Source organism: Sturnira hondurensis, unplaced genomic scaffold (genome assembly GCF_014824575.4).
Source record: "Sturnira hondurensis isolate 20B ecotype Veracruz unplaced genomic scaffold, ASM1482457v3 Scaffold0022258, whole genome shotgun sequence".
NCBI lineage: Eukaryota > Metazoa > Chordata > Mammalia > Chiroptera > Phyllostomidae > Sturnira > Sturnira hondurensis.
This window is the reverse complement of record NW_028094889.1, coordinates 1,078,453-1,099,558: the sequence shown is the minus strand read 5'-3', so window position 1 is coordinate 1,099,558 and position 21,106 is coordinate 1,078,453. Positions and strand designations below refer to the sequence as shown.

General features: G+C 39.6%; 1 pseudogene; it reads left to right on the top strand.

Moving 5' to 3' along the window:
* LOC118979334 (protein SET-like) overlaps positions 1–21,106 on the top strand; it is a 65,899-nt pseudogene that overhangs the window by 43,782 nt on the left and 1,011 nt on the right.

Genomic DNA, 21,106 nt, shown 5'->3' with positions numbered 1-21,106 from the left:
TAATGAAGTTTAAAAAATAAAACATTAGTTAAACAAAAACAAAACCAAAAAACCCCCCAAAACCCTCTTGTTGGTTTCCAGCTGGCCAAACTGTTTTTTATGGTCTCACTGGCTGCAGCAGTCTGAGGGGCAATTGGTGCGGCCCTTCTTCCTTCTTGGTGTACTCAGACGGTCTCATGAGTACTCTCCCAAAATCCAGACCAGCATCTTTCCCCAGTGCCCCCACTGAAAACAGACTTTCCCCAGGAATAACAGTCCTGGGCTGGGGTGTGTGCCTGCACTCCCAGCCTTGCTAGGCTTCCTTGGTCCCACAGGCTTGGGTGTGAACCTTTCCCTGTGCTACAGGGAATGCAAGGGCGACTCTCAATTCTCCCAAGCCACAGACCACAGACTCCATGGGTGATCAAGTCCCCCTTGTTTGCTTCCTTGTTCCCATTCCTCTCTCTGACACCTTAAGCAAACAGGTCTCTCCTGGCATTTTTTAAACTGCACCTGGCCAGGGAGGGAGGGAGCTGATGACCTGGCTCTCTCCCAAGGACCTTGCTGCCAGCCATCGGCTCCCAGAGAGTTTGCAGCAGACCCGGCTGGGGGCCCTGGCATGGCCCAGCAGAGGCAGCAGCCTGGCCTGTGGCTTCTGTGCTGTTCCCTCGGACCTTATTGACCTGCAGCTGTCTCCTCACCATCTGGTCTTTCATTGTCCGCTACAATTTCTAGACTCCTATTTTCCTATATGCCGAGTCACTGTGGGCTATCTGCTGTGTTTCTCTGCAGATCAGCCAGGTTTTTCTCCCATGCATGGGGGGAAGAGGAGTCCATTGTCCTACTCCTACGCCATCTTCTCCTATCCCTACCTTAGTATTTTTTATTTCTCTTCTTTTTATTTAGTTTTCTTCATCTTGCTTATTTAATTGCATTGTCTGACTAGTTTTCCTTGTTTTATCTTTCATAGTTTATTTTTAATTTTCCTTCTTTCACTTTACTTGTGCTGTAGTAGCACCCTACTCTAGATTGTGTACTTCCTAGTCTTGTTATTCAGATCATATAGATTCTGCCATATGCTTGTTGCTCCATTACTATTGTAAGAAATTATTGTTCCATACAATTGAAAATAATACATAGCACCCCTTCCAGATCTTAGCTCACTTCACTATCTTCCAGAACTTTATTACTGTTCTGGTTAACTCTATTCTCTCACACCCTACACCTATTTTCTATCCTTTACTCTCACTATATTTCATAATCTGACACTCTACCAGCTCACTGATTTCTGGATCCAACTCACAATCCTTCCCCCACCCCTAACAAGAGTTCTATCTTTTTCCACCCTATCTAAAAGGTGACTAGTCGCGTGAAATATCATGGTTAACACTATACATATCTAAAGGATTTCCTATCTCTTCTCTATGGGTTGGTACTATAAGTTCCATGGAATACACTCCCTTTGTCTTTATCCATTTTACCTTCCCTCTCCAACTGACCACATAAAAGAGCAAGTGAAAGCCTTGAACACCAGTATACCTGCTGGAAAAGAAAATCCACCAACAAAGGAACCAGCAACAGATAATAATGGAAGAAGGTGAAGAAGTGAGTGGAAGCCACACTAACCTCTACCCAGGACCAATTTGAAAATATACCTAAATGGTGGAGAAATTGCCCAGAAAAAAACAACTGAACAAGAGCACGATAGAAGACTCAAAATCTTGGACAGACGGAAGAACCATCTTCAACACAACCTGTCCACACCTACACAGCAGAATACAAGACATGGTGGGCAGAGTTACCCTCAGTTAAACAACAGTAGGGAAGCACCCACCAAAGAAAGACCCAACAATATTCAAAACCCAAAGATACACAGAGAGCCAACATAAGCAACAGCCCAAGACCATCAAGTTCAGGAAATTAAGGAGACTATACTACTGAATCTCACAGGTCTTCTACCCCAGAAGATCACACCATAAACCCAGGGAGTCAGAACAGATCAATTTAAGAAGCAGAGGCTAACAAGAAGAGTTTCATAAAAACAAGAAGACAAAGAAATAAACCCCAAATAAAAGGAAAGTAGGAAGCCACAGAAAGAATGCTAAATGAAATAGAGGCAACTCAACTATAAGACATTGAGTTCAAAGCAGTGGTTATAGGGAAGCTCAATGAGCTCCCAGAGAATCACAAAAACTACAGGGAAACTACAACAAACTCACTGCAAACTATATCAATATGAAAAAGGAAATAGAAACTAGCCACAAGGGCCAAGAGGAAATGAAGAATATAATTTCTAAGCTGAAGGAAACAGTAGAAGGAATCCAAAAAAGGCTAGATGAAGCAGAGGATAAAATCAGCCAGTTGGAAGAAAAGATAGAAAAAAATATCCAGAAAAATCAAGAAAGGGAAAGGAGACTCAGAAAGAAGTAAGAGGTGTTAAGGGAACTCCAGGACAACATGTATAATAATGATATTTGTATAATAGAGATACTAGAAGGAGAAGAAGATGAGCAAGGGATAGGAAACCTGTTTGAAAAAGTAAAGATGGAAAACTTCCCTAATTTAATGAGAGAAAAATTACACAAATTCAAAAAACACAGACAGTCTCAAACAAAAGGAACACAAAGAAGCCCACTTCAAGACACATCATAATTAAAATGGCAAAATTTCAAGACAAAGTGAGAATCCTAAAGGCAGCAAAGGAGAAATAAGTAACATACAAGGGAGCCCCAATAAGACTAGGAGGTGACTTCTAATGGAAACACTTCACACCAGAAGGGAATGACAAGAAATATTCCAAGTAATGAAAAACAAAGGCCTGCAACTGAGACTACTCTATCCAGCAAGGTTCTCATCAAAATGGAAGGCCAAATAAGGAGTTTCCCAGACAAAAGAAGCCTCAAACAGTACATCTCCTTCAAACCAGCTCTGCAAGAAATGCTAAAGAGACTGCTTTAAGAGAAATAAAAAAGAATGAGAGAGAGAGGAACACAGGTATAAAAAATGGCAATGAATAAGTACCTATCAATAATAATCTTAAATGTAAATGGATTAAATGCTCCAATCAAACCACATAGAATAGCTGAATGGATAAGAAATTATGACCTAAAAATACACTACCTATAAGAGACCCACCTCAGAACAAAAGACCTATACAGACTGAAAGTGAAGGGCTGGAACCAATTAGTCCAAGCAAATGGACAGGGGAAAAAAAGCCAGAGTAGCAATACTCATATCAAACAAAATAGACATCAAGAAAAGGGCCATAAAAAAGACCCAGAAGATCACTTAGTAATACTCAAGGGAAGAATCCACCAAAAGGACAAAAACTTTGTAAATATATATGCAACCAACATAGGAGCAACCAAATACATAAAGAAAATCTTGAAGGACTTCAAGAAAGCTATTGACAGCAACACTATTATAGAAGGAGATTTTAACACCCCACCATTAATAGATCTTCCAAACAAAATAAATAGATCTCCCAAGCAAAATATCAACAAGGATATTGCAGCATTGAACAATGTTCTAGATCAAATGACAGCATTGATATATATAGAACCTTTCATCTCAAAGAAGGAAAATACACATTCTTTTCAAATGCACATGGAATATTTTCAGTGATAGACCACATGGTCAGACACAAAACAAGCCTCAACAAATTCAAGAAAATTGAAGTTATATCACACACTTTTTCCAACCACGCATGACTGAAATTAGACACCAACCTCAAGGAAAAAATTTAAAAACACTCAAACTCTTGGAGATTGAATAGCATACAGTTAAAAGATGAATAGGTGAAAGAAGACATCAAAAGTTCTTGGAAAAAATGAAAATGAATTTAGAACAGTCCAAAACCTATGGGACACAGCAAAGGCAGTTCTGAAAGGGAAGGTCATAGCAATACAGACCTACCTTAAAAAAGAGAAACATGTCACATAAACAACCTAACCCTACGCTTACAAGAGCTCAAGGAATAACAACAAAGACCTTCCAGAGCAAGTAGAAGGAAGGAAATAACCAAGATCAGAGCAGAATTAAATGACATAGAGACTAAAAGCACAATTCTAAGGACCAATAAATCCAGGAGCTGGTTCTTTAAAAAGATAAACAAAATCAAGTAAAAAAGAGAGAGGACCCCAAAACACAATCAGAAATGAAAGAGGACAGATTACAACTGATACCACAGAGATATAAAGGATTGTAAGCAATCACTATGAAGAACTACATGCTAAGTAATTTGAAAACCAAGGTGAAATGGACAAATTTTCAAAGAAATATAATCTCCCAAAACTGAATAAAAAAGAAGCAAAAAGCCTGAACATACCAATAACAGCTGATGAAATTGATGCAATAATAATAATAAAAAAACTCCCAACACACAAAAGCCCTGGACCAGATGGTTTCACAGGAGAATTCTACAAAGCATTTAAGAAAGAGCTAACCCCTATCCTTCACAGACTATTCAAAAAAAATCCAAGAAGATGAAAGACTTGCAAACTCCTTTTATGAAGCCAGCATCATCCTAATTCCAAAACCAGATAAAGACACAACAAAGAAAGAAAAATGCAGGCCAGTATCTCTGGTGAACATAGATGCTAAAATCCTCAACAAAACACTGGCAAATCGCATCCAGCAATATGTAAAAAATCATTTGTGATGACCAAGTGGGATTCATACCAAGGATGGTACAATATACTCAAATCCATAAATGTAATACATCACAAAAACAAAATGAAAGACAAAAATAACATGATTATATTAATAGATGGAGAAAAATCATTTGATAAGGTACAGCACCCATTTGTGATTAAAACACTCAGCAAAGTGGAAATAGAGGGAGCATTCCTCAGCATAATAAAGGCCATATATGAGAGACCCACAGCCAACATCATATTCAATGGGCAAAAACTTAGAGTTTTCCCACTAAGATCAGGAATAGAACAAGGATGCCCACTTTCACCACTCCTATTCAACATAGTATTGGAAGTCCTAGCCACAGCAATCAGACAATAAAAAGAAATAAAAGGCATCCAAATTGAAAAGGAGGAAGTAAAACTGTCATTGTTTGCAGGTGACATGATAGTGTACATAGAAAATCCTATATTCCAACAAACACTACTTCACTTAATAAGCGAATTTGGCAAAACAGCAGGATACAAAGTCAATACTCAGAAGTCAAAGGCATTTTTGTACACCAACAATGAAATACCAGAAACAGAAATCAGGAAAAAAATCCCATTTGATATAGCAACAAGAAAAACAAAATGTCTAGGAATAAATGTAACCAAATACCTGTACTCAGAAAACTACACAACACTGAAGAAAGAAATTAAGGATGACACAAATAAATGGAAATATGTACCATGTTCATGGGTTGGAAGAACTGTTATCATCAAAATGTCCATACTACTCAAAGCAATTTATACATTCAATGCAATGCCTATTAAAGTACCAATGGCATATTTTACAGATATAGAACAGACACTCCAGAAATTTGTGTGACTAAAACAAAAGCAAACTAAGAGGTCAGCTAGATCAGGAGCGGAACCATAGAAATGAAGATCACTTGGAGGGTTACCAACAGGGGAGTGGGCGGAGGAGAAGGGGGAAAAAGATACAGAGAATAAGTAGCATAGATGGTAGGTAGAAAATAGACAAGGGGGAGGGCAAGAATAGTATGGGAAATAAAGAACCTAAAGAACTTGTGACACAGGGACATAAACTAAAGTGGGGGATTGGGGGGAGGGGTGTGCAAGGTAGAGGGGAATGAAGGGGGAAATGGGACAACTGTAAAGGTATAATCAATACAATATATTTTTTAAAAAAGAAATGTGTGTGGAAGAATATATGACCCTGAATAACTATAGCAATTTTCAGAAAGAAGAACAAAGTAGGAGGGATCAGAATAGCTGATATCAAATGGTATTACATGGCCACTGTAATCAAAACAGCCTGATAGTAACATAAGAACACACATATGGACCGTGGAACAGTATAGAGAGCCCAGAAATAAACCCTAGTCTCTACAGTCAATTAATATTTGACAAAGGGGGCAGCAGCTTGAAATGGAGCAAAAATAGCCTCTTGAACAAATGGTGTTGGGAGACTGGACAGCTACATCCAAAAAAACAATGAACCTTGACCATCAACTTACAGCATGCACAAAAATAAATTCAAGATAAAAAAAGACCTAAATATAAATTGTGATACCATAAGTCCTTCAGGAGGGGACAGGCCTGAAAATCTCAGATATTCCATGCAGCAATATTTCACTGATGTGTCCCCTAGAGCAAGGGACATAAAGGAAATAATAAACAAATGGGATCTCATCAAATAAAAAACTTCTGCACAGCTAAAGAAAACAGCATTGAAATGAAAAGAGAACAATCTTTGTGGAAAACCATATTTGCCAATGATACTTGGGACAAGAGGCTGATCTCCAAAATGTACAAAGAACTCACATGACTCTACTCCAGGAAGACAAATGACCCCATTTAAAAAAAGGGCAAAATGGGCAAAAATACTTCTCCAAGTAAGACATACAAAGGACTCTGGGACATATGAAAAGATGGTCAGCATCAGTACCCATCAGAGAGATGCAAATTAAAACCACAATGAGATACTACTTCAGACCAGTCAGACAGGTCATCATAAACAAATCAACAAACAAGTGATAAAGAGGATGTGGAGAAAAGGGAATTCTAGTCCACTGTTGGTGGGATTGTAGACTGGTGTAGCCACTGTGGAAAACAGTACGGAACTCCCTAAGAAAACTAAAAATGGATTCGCCTTTTGACCCAGCACACTGCCAGAATTATATCCTAAGAACCCTGAGACATCAATTCAAAAGAATCTATAGACCCCAATGTTCATAGCAACAGCCAAGTGCTGGAAGCAACATAAGTGCCCATCAATAAATGACTGGATCAAAAAGCCATGGTACATTTCCACAATGGAATTCTATGCAGCAGAAAGAAAGAAGGTGCTCCTACCCTTTGCAACAGCATGGATGGAACTGGAAAGCATTATGCTAAGTGCAGTAAGCCAGGTGTTGAATGACAAATACCATATGATATCATCTTTAACAGGAACTTAATCAACAAAACAAACAAACAAGCAAAATATAACCAAAGACATTGAAATAGAGGATGGGCTGACAGTGACCAGAGAGGAGAAGGGAGGGTATTATAGGGGGAAAGGGTGAAGGGTTTACAGGTACAATTATAAAGGACACATGGACAATAACAGTGGGGTTTGGAAATGAAGGGAGGTGGGGAGGACTGGGGGGTTGGGTTGAGGTGGGGGAAAAAGGCAGGAACATTTTGAACAAATTTTAAAAAATAAAAAAATACTTAAAAAGAAAAACCTATGGTACATTTACCATATGGAATACTATGCAGCAAAGAGAAAGAAGGAGCTCCAACACTTTGATACAGAATGGATGAAACTGGAGAACAGCATGCTAAGTGAGATAAACCAGGCAGTGAGGGACAAATACCATAGTATCTCACCTTTAAGTGGAACCTAATAAAAAAAACAAAAAAGCAAACAAAATATAACCAGAGACATTGAAATTAAGAACAATCTGACAGTAACCAAAGTGGAGGTGGGAGAGGATAATGGGGGTGTAGGGAGGGAGGATTTTCAGGAATAAACATAAAGGACACATGGAGAAAACTATGGGAGCAAGGTAGGGAGGTGGGGAGCTGGTGTGTGGGGAGGAGTAAATGCAGACAACTGTACTTGAACAACAATGAAATGATTTTTAAAAAAGAAAAAAAGAAAAGCAAATGATAATTTATATGTTCTAAAAATAGAATGTAAATAAACAAATAAATAAAGATTCTAAGAAAACTTACATTGTGCTGAAATCTACAAGATGAAAGTGAACAGGCAGAAATGTACAGGTTTACCTTTGCTGGAATAGTAAAAAGCCCTCCAAACAGTGAAAGAGGAGATCTGAATATGACAATACTAACAGACCAATACTAACATGATCATGATGACTTGATGATTACAGAACTACCACCTAACCCAGTGCTACTCTGAGTGTGGTCCACAGACCAGCAGTTGTTTGTTGTTTCCTGTGCTTCTGCTAGGCTGTCAATGAACTTCATCACAAAGCACATTGTGTACTAGAGCCAAACTAGAAAAACTTCCCTGGTGAAGGAGGCAGGGCACCAACCTACATACCATCCTGAACACCTCATCTCTTGGAGGGCCCACCCTTTGAATTTTAAAGGGCATTGGATTTTAAAGGCTCCTTGGTGTCAGTACTTAATACTACTTGTGCTAAGTACTCTAAATGTAACATCAAATTTATGTCGAGTCATAGTGTACTTAGGGCTGATATAGTGAAATGTATCAATAAAGATGCCTGTACCAAATTGCCTCAATTCCCTTGTTTGATGGGTGATAACAATACTATCAAACTTAAAGGGTTATTTTTGGTCAATAATGCAGGTAAAGGTTGTGTAATGAATTCTGGCACATGGTGTGAGCTTAGAAACTGGAAGTGAGTAGTAGTGTGTTTCTGATTAACACCTCTTTGAGGCAAATACTGTTGTCACCCCTTTTGCAGATGAGGAAATGAGCTAAGTTTCAATCAAGCTTAATAGGATCATGTGTTCATGCAATTTTGAAGTGGCAGAGCTCAGACTTAAAACCAGGAATTCTCCGCCTCTAAATTTCAAGCAAATGCTTATGCCTTGTAGCATGCTGCAGTCTCTGGTTAGACTAGATCACTGGCTTTCAGTGTTTTGACCAAATTCAATGATGGGGTGATGGTAATATAGTAGACATGCAAATTCACATATATATAGTTAGAATCAAAAGTTCCATGACATAATTCTTGCCCCTCATGAATGCAATGCACTCTGATATTTTCTACTCTACTTTATTTCATTTATAAAGGTAAAGCTGGTGGTGACCTCTGAAATGGATTTCATTGTGCACAAATGAGCTGTAACTCACAACTTGAAACACTGTACCAGCAATTTCTATGGGTCCTTTATTCTCCTAAAAACCAAAAACAGAGACAAAATCTTTCAAGTCAATTTCATTAGTACAGAACAGAAGACCTGGATATGTTCATGTGAAAAAAAATAAGGTTTTAGCCAAGGTCTATATCTGGAAACAGTTTAATCTTGGGCATAAATGCTGACCTTTCGGCCACACCCCTCAGGAATAGTGCATTCCCTCTTGGGTGCCATATTAAGAGAAATCAAGAACCTGAAATGCGTTAAGAGAAGGAAAATCAAATGAGGAAAGGTCTGGAATTATTTAAGGAACCAGGAATGTTTCATCTAATTTTGAAGGAAAACAGTCTCTAAACCATTTTTAAGAAAAAAGTATTTCTTGATAACAAAGCTTTAAGATGGGAGCATTATCCTTCAGGACTGAATGTCTTGTCTGATGCCTTATATTACTTAAAGCTTATTCCTATTAAGTTTTTAGATTTTGGTGTCTATAGGGAGAAAGTTGTAAAATGATTTTTTCACAAGTCCCATCATGTAAAGACCAGCAGGAATCTACTGCTGTCAGGATACAAAGAGGAGCTCACAAGCTTGCTGCTGGCAAGATTTTTGCACATCTTCAAAGGGATTTTGAAAGGGGGTGGGCGAAGATCTCCAGCCTAGGTTTGGTCTTAAAACACACACATTCCTTTGCCTGGAGACTGGCCCTACTTTGTGGGAAAGGCCCCTGTACCTGAAGCTCTGGACAGGGAGGAAGCACTTGTCCTGATGTTTCTCTCCCTCTTGGGCTCCAGCTGAGAGCTAGTTCTCTCTGTGTCAGGACAGGAGGGAGTGAGAGGCTGGGAAAACCCCTCCCTAGGTTTCCACTGAGGCATCTGATCCCTATAACTGGAAGTCCCCCTCAAAGCAGGTTACAACAATAGAAGTCTGCACTACTGCTGCTGAGGAGGGCATTATATTGCAACAAGAACAGAGGATTTGCTGGTATTTTATAGTTTCAGGAAGGAAGAGGAAGAAAGCTGTCAAGAATGACTCAGAGGTTATATGATTTGCTCTCAGAGGAAAACTGAGAGCAAAACAGGACCACTGAAACCAAGGTGCCAAACTGAAGTGCTATAAACTGTGGGAAAAATGTAAGGATGCTTCTAATGATACTGTGTGGCTAAGAGTTGCAGCCATGTTCATGAAAGTTGGAAATAAAGCTGGAGTGGTTAAAGTATATTGATTTTGTTGTTCAAGTGATTATGACCCAATGTTACATATAGATACTTGGAGAAAACTTTGATCCTAATTGAGATCTTCAGGATGTTGAAACTTCGCTGTAGTCCTGAAAAACATATTAATTCATTTGTCATTTGTTGACATCTCAGATTGAGTTTAACTTTTAGAATGCAATTAATCCATTTAGTTTTGGTGGTTCTTTCAGTAGACTTAAAATAGCCACATTAATTCTGAAAATGATTGTCTGTATTTTCTGATTTCTCAGACAAGTGGAGTCCAATAGCACCTCAGTGACTTAACACACCTTCTTGTTTAATGGGATCTGAGAGGAGGGGATGCTGAATCAGAGGAAATTTTGTGCCTCAAAGATGGAGTTGGGGGGGGGTGAAGTGATACACAGGATGATGAAAAAAGCAGCAGTTAATGTGTATCATGTGCTCACTACACACTGAATGGTGTTCTTACCACTATATACAGTGATCTAATTTGATCTTCAGCTGCCCAATTAAATAATAATTATTATATTTTAAACAATTTAAGTTGATTTGAGAAAGAAAGGAAAGGAGAGAGAGTGAGACATGAATTTGTTGTTCCACTTATTTATGCATTCATTTGTTGACCAGACCAGGAATTGAAGCTGCAACCTTGGTGTATCTGGACTACACTCTAGTAAATGGAGTTACCTGGCCAGGGTCAATAATAATTAGGAATACTTTCTTTGCCATAAAGGAAGCTAAAGTAGAGAGAAGCTAGCAGATTTGCCCAAGATCCCAGATTTGCAAGCTGGGATGGCCTGACCAAGGAGGTACCATGAACACTTCCTAGGCAGGTATTATCTTTTCCTGCCTTGATAAATTGGCAGTAGGGAAACTGGAGAAACTATCTCCTAGGAGACAGTGTTGTTTCAAACGTCAAGTGATAACATGGGACCCAACATCAGGAAAAGAGACATTCTCCTCCCATTTTCCAAAACCAAAGGGAAGCCTGAGGCTTTGGGTGGCTTTCAAGTGGAGCCCATAACCCTTTCAGAAGCTCCACGCCCAAAGAGCACCTGAAGTCCTGCAGTTGAGGAACCTTTCTCAGGTGCACATGCACGGTAAATTGCACAAGTGGGAGGGGTGGGGGTATTCAGGCCTTTGTGGCCTTAACCTGGATCTTGCTCAGTAAGCCCCAAGGGACTGAAGAGATGGGCAGTTAGAAACTAGCCAAGGGTTAAGGTTCTGCACTAACTCAAAGGAGGGTTCCGAGCTAGCAAAGGTCAGGATAGTGCAACTTAATTGTACCTACAGGGAGGTGAGGCCTGGAGAATTGCTGAAGGAATGAAGACTGACCATTCTGAAGATAACCCTTTATTCTCTTCACTTTTACTCTATTATTCTAAGTCCCAAAACCTGTTTAGAGAAAGAAATGAGGGAACATCTTCTATCAGAAACAGAACCTTACCTTAAATATTGAGTGGTTTGGGAAGGGCATTTTACATTTGAGCTTCAGTACAAAACAACTTGAGCATTGTTTCGTTTCCTCTATCTTTCTGTAAATAGCATACTTTTGCATCCTTTGATGACATGAGGACCCTTCTCTTGGTGAAGACTGAGGCCAGGTGGTATAGTATAGTAATTACACAGAGAGGAGGAGAAGGCTGATGGAGTTTTTTCAAATTTCTACAGATCTGTTTTGGATGGCTCATCAAATTTGTTATCTTCAAAATGTTTGTTTGTATCCAATCTAATAGGCCCTCAATAAATGTTTATTAAGAAATGAAATGAAGAATTTCCTTTGCTCTGTTGTTTACTTACACCTTGGACTTAAAACCTGACCATGTGGAAGCAGCAGCTGTTTTCCTCTAAAGAAGCATTTGATCTTGGGAAAATGCTCCACTTCTCTGGGTCAATGTTCACCTGAGACCAAGTTTCCTTTACCTCTGACCTCTGTCCATGCTATTTTTAGTTGGTTCATCAGTCATGCTGCCTACCCCTGGCAGCTGTGCATGGCCCTGGTACCCACAGTGCTGGCAATGTGGTAGGACTGCACTAGGGGAGGCTGGAGGGAGAGGTACAGTTTGATGTCTGTGTTGTTTTTCTGCTTGATGGGGCTAAAGTATAGAATGGAATGTTTTCTGCTTAGAGTGCACTTTGCATTTTTCTTTGTTGTGACACACCATTGAGAATCTGAGTTAATAGTGCAGTGATGTTATTTTCTCCAGTCACAAGTTGTGACGTAGGTAAGAGCACACAGAAACAGTGTGCTGAAAACTTTTCCAAAACTTTTCACTAAACTACTAATGCTAATTCAATGACACTCTAGTAGGCTTAAGGTCCTTGTATATTGATACTTTGTTAGCAGTTTCAATGATATTGTTTAAGAATCAGCAAAAAGAAAGTCATACAGGTAGGTGATTATTACCTCTGCTAAAAACAGAGATTTAGAGAAGTTAAGAGCATTCTCTTTTTTTAAAAAAATTTTCTTTAATTCTTGTTCAAGTACAGTTTTCTGTCTTGTATTCCCAGCCCTGCCCCCCCCCGCCCAGTGCTCCTCACCTCCCTCCCATCTCCGCCCGCCACCTTAGTTATTATCCATGTGTCCTTTATACTTGTTCATTTGAGTCCTTCCCCTTTTCCCCTGTGATTCTCTCCCCTCTCACCTCTGAACCCTGTCAGCACGTTCTGCATTTCAGTGTCTTTGGTTACATTTTGCTTGCTTGTTTGTTTTGTTTAGATTCCTGTTAACAGTGATATCATATGGTATTTGTCTTTCACCACCTGGTTTATTTCGCTCAGCATAATGGTTTCCAGTTCCATCCATGATGTTGCAAAGGGTAGGAGCTCCTTCTTCCTTTCTGCAGCATAGAATTCCATTGTGTAAATGTACCATAGTTTTTTGATCCAGTCATTGACCGATGGGCATCTAAGTTGCTTCCCACTCTTGGCTATCGTAAATTGTGCTGCTATGGACATCGGAGTGCATAGGTTCTTTTAGATTGGTGTTTCAGCGTTCTTAGGATATATTTCTAACAGTGGAATTGCTGGGTCAAAAGGCATGTTCATTTTTAGTTTTTTTAGAAGATTCCATACTGTTTTCCATAGTGGTTGTACCAGTCTGCAATCCCAACAGTGAACTAGAGTCCCCTTTTCCCCAAAACCTCTCCAACACTTGTTTGTTTCTTTGTTTATGGTAGCCATTCTGATTGGTGTTAAGTGGTATCTCATTGTGGTTTTGACTTGCATCTCTCTGATAGCTAGTGATATCGAGCATCTTTTCATGTGTGTCTGGATCCTCTGTATGTCCTCCTTGGCAAAGTGTCTGTTCAAGTCCTTTGCCCATTTTTTAATTGGGTTGCTCGTCTTCTTTGAGTAGAGTCATGTGTGTTCTTTGTATATTTTGGAGATTAAACCTTGTCTGAAGTGTCATTGGTAAATATGTTTTCCCAAACTGTTGCCTCTCTTTTTATCTTGTTACTGTTTTCCTTGGCCATGCAGAAGCTTTTAATTTTGATGAGATCCCATTTGTTTATTCTTTCCTTTATGTCCCTTGCTCTAGGGGACTATGAGTAAAAATGTTGCTGCGTGAAATATCTGAGGTTTTCCTGCCAATGTTCTCCTCTAGGACTTTAATGGTGTCATGGCTTATATTTAAGTCTTTTATCCACCTTGAATTTATTTTGGTGTATGGTGTAAGTTGGTGCTCCAGTTTCATTTTTATGCAGGTAGCTGTCCAGTTCTCCCAACACCATTTGTTGAAGAGGCTATTTTTACTCCATTTTATGTTACTGCCCCCTTTGTCGAACATTAATTGACTGTAGAGATTTGGGTTTATTTCTGGGCTCTCTGTTCCTTTCCATTGGTCTATGTGCCTGTTTTTATGCCAGTACCAGGCTGTTTTGATTACAGTGGCCTTGTAGTACAGTTTGATATCAGGTATTGTGATCCCTCCTACTTTGTTCTTCTTTCTCAAAATTGCAGTAGCTATTCAGTGTCATTTATGGTTGCATATAAATTTTTGAAGTGTTTGTTCTATGTCTGTGAAATATGCCATTGGTGCTTTAGTAGGTATTGCATTAAATCTGTAAATTGCTTTGGGTAGTACAGACATTTTGATGATGTTAATTCTTCCAATCCATGAACACGGTATATGTTTCCATTTGTTTGTGTCTTCCTTGATTTCTTTCTTCAGTGTCGTGTAGTTTTCTGCATACAGGTCTTTAACCTTCTTGGTTAGCTTTATTCCCAGATATTTTATTTTTGTGTTTGCTATATCAAATGGGATTTTTTTTCTTGATTTCTGTTTCGGCTGTTTCATTGTTGGTATACAAAAATGCCTTTGATTTCTGGATATTGACTTTGTATCCCGCTGTTTTGCCAAATTCATTTATTAGTTCGAGCAGTTTTTGTGGTAGAGACTATAGGATTTTCCATGTACATTATCATGTCATCTGCAAACAACGACAGTTTTGTTTTCTCCTTTCCAACTTGGATACCTTTTATTTCCTTTTCTTGCCTGATCGCTGTGGCTAGAACTTCCAGTACTATATTGAATAGAAGTGGTGAAAGTGGACAACCTTGTCTTCTTACTGATCTTAGTGGAAAAGCTTTTAGTTTTTGCCCATTGAGTATGATGTTGGCTGTAGGTCTTTCATATATGGCCTTTATTATATTGAGGAATGCTCCCTCTATTCCCACTTTGCTGAGTACCTTTATCATAAATGGGTGTTGTACCTTATCAAAAGCTTTTTCCACATCTATTGATATGATCATGTGGTTTTTGTCTTTCCTTTTTTTTATGTGGTGTATTACATTTATTGATTTGTGAATATTGAACCATCCTTGCATCCCTGGGATGAATGCCACTTGGTTGTGGTGTATGATCTTTTTGTTGTATTCTTGGATGCGATTTGCCAACATTTTGTTGAGGATTTTAATGTCTATGTTCATCAGCGATATTGGCCTGAAGTTTTCTTTCTTTCTTGTGTCTCTATCTGGTTTTGGAATTTGGATTATGCTGGCTTCATAAAAAGTGTTGGGGAGATTTCCCTCACTCTGGAATTTTTGGAATAGTCTGTGAAGAATAGGGGTTAGCTCTTCCTTAAAAGCTTTGTAGAATTCTCCTGTGAAACCATCTGGGCCAGGGCTTTTGTGTGTGGGGGGGCAGTTTATTACTGCTTGAATTTCATCTGCTGTTATTGATCTGTTCAGGCTTTCTACTTCTTCTTCATTGAGTTTTGGAAGATTATATTTTTCTAGAAATTTGTCCATTTCACCTAGGTTTTCAAATTTCTTCACTTACAGCTCTGCATAGTAATTCCTTACAATCCCTTCTATTTCTGTGGTATCAGTTGTAATTTCTCCTATTTCATTTCTGATTGTGTTTATTTGTGTCCTCTCCTTTTCTTAATGAGCCTACTTAAAGGTTTATCTATTTTGTTTATCTTTTCAAAAAACCAACTCCTGGATTCATTGATCCTTAGAATTGTGCTTTTAGTCTCTATGTAATTTAGTTCTGCTCTGATCTTGGCTATTTCCTGCCTTCTACTTGTTCTGGGCTGTCTTTGTTGTTGTTCCTCGAGTTCTTGGAGGTGTCAGGTTGTTTGTTTGAAATGTTTCTATTTTCTTTAGGTAAGCCTGTATTGCTATGAACTTCCCTCTCAGGACTGCCTTCACTGTGTCCCATAAGTTTTGGGTTGTTGTAAGTTCATTTTCATTTGTTTCCAGAAACTTTATTTCTTCTCTAATTTCTATCTTGACCCATTCGTTGTTTAATAGCATACCATTCAGTCTCCATGCTTTTGGGTGTTTTGGGTTTTTTTCCTGTGGGGTTAGTTTCCAATTTCAGCCCCTTGGGATCAGAGAAAATGCTTGGTATGATTTCTATTTTTCTAAATTTGTTGAGTCTCATTTTGTGTCCTATCATGTGGTCTATCTTGGAAAATATTCCATGTGCATTTGAAAAGAATGTGTATTTAGCTTCTTTGGGATGAAGGACTCTATATATATCGATTAGGTCCATTTCATCTAGAGTGTTGTTTAATGCTGCAATATCTTTGTTGATATTTTGTTTGGAAGATCTCTCCATTTTTGACAGTGGGCTGTTAAAATCCCCTACTATAATTGTGTTGCTGTCAATAACTTTCTTGACGTCCTGTAGGATTTTCTTTATATATTTGGGTGCTCCTATGTTTGGTGCATATATATTTATGATGTTAATGTCTTCTTGGTGGATTCTTCCCTTGAGTAATATGAAGTGACCTTCTTGGTCTCTCTTTATGGCCCTGTTTTTGAAGTCTAATTTGTCTGATATGAGAATTGCTACCCCGACTTTTTTTTCTTATCCATTTGCTTGGAAAATTTGTTTCCATCCTTTCACCTTTAGTCTGTGATGGTCTTTTGACCTGAGGTGGGTCTCTTGTAGGCAGCATATGTGTGGGTCATGCTTTCTTATCCATTCAGCTATTCTGTGTCTTTTAATTGGTATATTTAATCCATTTACATTTATGGTTATTATTGAAAGGTACTTATTCATTGGCATTTATGAACCTGTGTTCCTCTCAGTCTCTCTCTTTTCCTTCCTTTCCTTAAAGCAGCCCTTTTAGTAATTCTTGCAGAGCTGGTTTGGTGGAAGCGTATTCTTTTAGACTTCTTTTGTCTTGGAAGCTCTTTATTTGGCCTTCTATCTTGATTGAGAGCCTTGCTGGGTACAGTAGCCTTGATTGTAGGCCTCTGGTTCTCATTACTTGGAATATTTCTTGCCATTCTCTTCTTGCTTGGAATGTTTCCATTGAGAAATCGGCAGCTAAACTTATTGGGGCGCGCTTGTATGTTACTTCCTTTTTCTCCCTTGCTGCCTTTAGGATTTTCTCTTTGTCTTGGAGGTTTTCCATTTTAATGATGATGTGTCTTGCAGTAGGCCTCTTTGGGTTCCACCTGCGTGGGACTCTCTGCGATTCCTGGATCCATGTGACTTTATCTCTCCTCAACTTAGGAAAATTTTCTGTTATTACTCTTTCAAGTAGGTTTTCTATCACTTGTTCTTCTTCCTCTCCTTCTGGTATTCCTATTATTTGGATATTATTACGTTTCATGTTGTCTTGCATTCCTCTTAAATTCTCCTCATTTTTTCTGATTCTCTTTTTCAGAAAGAGAATTACTTGGTCTGTCTAGGAGATTCTTTCTATCCTGTCTCAATCTTACTTATGTGACCTTCTGCCATATCGATTCTATTCTTCATACCTTCTACTGTGTTCTTCATTTCAGAAATTGTATTCTTCATTTCCTTTTGGCCTTTACTGATGGCTTGTATTTCCTTTTTCATGTTAGTATTGTTTGCAGAGAGTTCATGGTAGCTCCCCTGTAGTTTCTGGTAGCTCATTGTAAGCTCTATGAATAGCCTGATAACCAGTGCTTTGAATTCCACATCTGATAGTTGTCTTGCCTCTATTTCATCTAACATTCTTTCTGTGGCTTCCTCCTTTTCTTTCATTTGGGGATTGTTTCTTTGTCTTCCCATTGTTTGTGATACTGTTCTTGTTGGTCTCAGCTTCTTAAATTGATCTGTTCAGGTTCCCTGGGTTTATGGTGTGAACTTCTGTGGTAGGATACCTGTGAAATTCAGTGGTGCAGTCTCCTGCAGGTATCTTGGTCTTCTCCACTTCCACCTACTCCTTTCTTTATTGTGTATGTGTGATCAATTGGAGGGGGAGGCAAAATGGTTTGTGATAGTGGAAGATTATTTTATGTTATTTACAGACACAGTTAGCAGAGAAGAAATGGACAATCTTTAGGTTATGTATAGAGTTAACCATGCTCTTCAACCCAGCTTGCCACTTTTAGGAAAGGATGGACATAAGTTAAGTCTCTTGTTGGGAAGAGGGGGCTTGTGAGTTGTATCTAGAAAGCAGTGTGGCTGAAGGTGGTCAGATTTTGAGGTAAGGTTAGTAACTGGTTAGTACAGGTTAGTAACTGGGTGTAGCATGTGAATAAATAAAGTAATAGAATCCAGGAACCTGTAAGGTGGTCTAAGGTCCAAGAGATGTTTTATGAAGTATTACCGTTGTATAGAACAGCTCTTATTTACAGTAATATTAGAGCAACACTCACGTGATAGACTCTATGTGATCTGTCTAAATGGGGGTTATAGAACTAGGGTAGTATGGCAAAGGAAAGCAAGTGAAGTATAGAAAATTAGCAATACACTGTGGAGGAAAGAGCAGTGGAAACCTGTCAGGTAGTACGATATAACCAGCCAGGAGTAAGAAACCTGTACAGAACGAGGAGGGATACAAAGATATTCTTAAAATAAAAATAAGAAGTAAGAATAATGCAAAAAAAAAAATAATACACCTAAAAGAAAACTAAGCAACACACAAACAAACAATCCAACACACACACACATACACACACACAAAAGTCAGGAGAAAAAAGGGATAAGCGGAAAATTTGGGAAGAACGGAAGGGTCCTGGCTGGTGTAGCTCAGTGGATTGAGCGCGGGCCTGCGAACCACACCATCGCGGTTCAATTCCCAGTCAGGGCACATGCCTGGGTTGCGGGCCAGTTCCCAGCAGGGGACTCATGAGAGGCAACCATACACTGATGTTTCTCTCCTTCTCTCCTTCCTTTCCTCTCTAAAGATAAATAAATAAAATCTTAAAAAAAAAAAAGAATGGAAGGACTAAAACTGGACAAAAAGAAAAAGAAATGAGGGACAGAGTATTGAAAGATAGAGCAACAATACAGTTTAAAAGATATAAGATTACTTACAAAAGAAGTTGAGAGAGAAAAAAAGAGGGAAGGGGAAACACCCCCCACACACACACACATTGAAAAAAAAAGGAAACAAACCCCCCCCCCCAAACCCCACCCTTCCTTTGTTGGTTTCAAACTGTCCAAACTGGTTTTTCTGGTTGTGGCCAGCTGGGCCTCTCTGAGGGCAGGTATGCAGGCATGAGGGAGCCAGGCTACCTGATTGGGATGTGGGTGTCCACACCCCTGGGAGGCTGCCTGTGTCCCGAGGTATCTGGCACTGTCCTTCTCAGTCCCATGGCAGGACCCAGGTGTTCCCACCCCCTCCCCTTGATGGCTGCTGGGTGGTTGGGCCGTGAGGCAAGCTGCTGTCACAGAGCACCTCAGTTCACTTTCCAATACAGACTTCTCCACAAAGCCTGCCTCTCAGCCCAGTCCAATCCCAAAAGATCGGCAACGACAGTGTCCTTCTTAAATCCCCTGGGCTGGCCAGCTGGCAGGCTGGTGGGCTGGCGGGCTGGCAACCACAGAGTCTGCAGTTGAATAGGGTCCTCTGCCCTTGCCACCCTTTACGTTAACTTAAGCCCACTGGTCTCTGCCCGATATTAACCTGCCTGCCTAGACGGGGAGGGGGGGAGTCAGTTCTCTCCCACGGACCCTATAGCAGGCCCATGGCTCCCACAGAGTCTGTTGCCAGCCCACTGGGTGCCGGGCCTCTGGAATTCCCTCCCCCACAGGTGCCCTGGCCCTGGATTCAGACGGGGCCTCTGTTTCCCACTGATGGTGCTGTCCCAGATTGCCCACTGCTTCTCCTCCATACTCACGCACCACTGGAGGTCGCCCGCCTTGGGCATGCCACAGGCGTAGCTGCTTTTGTTCTCACTTGCCTTCTGGAGTCCTCGCCAACCTGCAGCTGTCTGGTTCCTCTGTCACACTCTCTAGTCTCTTATTTTCATAAATGTTGGGGATTTGTTGGTTGATTATGCTGTTCTTTGGTAGATCCGCCTGGATTTTCTTCCAGATGCACGGGAGCTGGGTTTCCTCCGTGCTACTCTGTCGCCATCTTCCCGACTCCCTCCAAGAGCATTCTCTAAATTCCTTTACTGTAAGTTAAATCTCTGGTCCATATATGTGATTTTTTTTCTAACAAGATGTAAAACAAATAAATAGATGAATATATAAATAAATAAATGCAGGTATGGTCAGTACCTAACACTTATCAAAATATTCTTCAGAACACCTCTAAAAGGTAGCTCAGATATAGTTTCTTCATTCTATACAACAGGAGACAGTTTGGGCATGGTAGAAATTAAATCATTCACCTACAAGCATATTAACAGAAAAATTGGGTTTTGGATATCACATTCTTCTAAATGATGTACTAAAATAGAAGAGTACTGTTTCAGAGAGACATAAGTGTTCCAAATGAAATAGAACAGAGTAACATGATGCTATAAAGTGATTGGGGTAGGAGAAACCAAAATTAGCCATGGTAGGCTCAGAAGGCACTTTAGTGACATCAGAGCTGAGACCTCAAAGCAAGGTGGGAGGGGCTTGTGCATATTTAGGGAAAAATGGACTCAATGTCTGCAAAGTCTTGGAAGGGGTCAGGACTATTAAAGGAGGGGCCAAAAACAAGGCCAATGATTGCTTATTTGTAGCTCTTGGCATTGTCTGAAACAATGTTACTTGTGAAATTATTAATTGTTTATCACCCTTACAAGAATATAAATTCCAAATTCCAGGGACTTTGTTTCACCCTTTTTACTATTCTTTTCCAGCACCTAGCAAATTGTCTGGCAGATAAATAGGTATATAGTATTATTACTGAATGGAAGAAAAAATATGCTAGGTATATAAAAGTCTCTCCAGCCCAGCTTCTGATTTTGCAGACAAGTTAACAGACACCCAGCAAAGGTGAAAAGTTTTCCACAGGGAATGGGACCACACCTAGGCTTTTGGCTGATGGGACTCTGATTTTTCCCCTGCACCATCCTGCCCTCTGCTGCTTCAATTGCCAAGAACCAGTCAAGTATATTAAAAAGCATATGTTCTTCCAGATAAAATGTCTTGCTTTCTGGATTTCACATTCTAAGGTCATATTTGAAAAATCTTGTGTGTTCCAACTAAAGAGAAAGAAAGAAAGAGATTTTCAGCACCGAGGAGAAAACAAAATAGAATGTGCCTTTTCTCCAAGC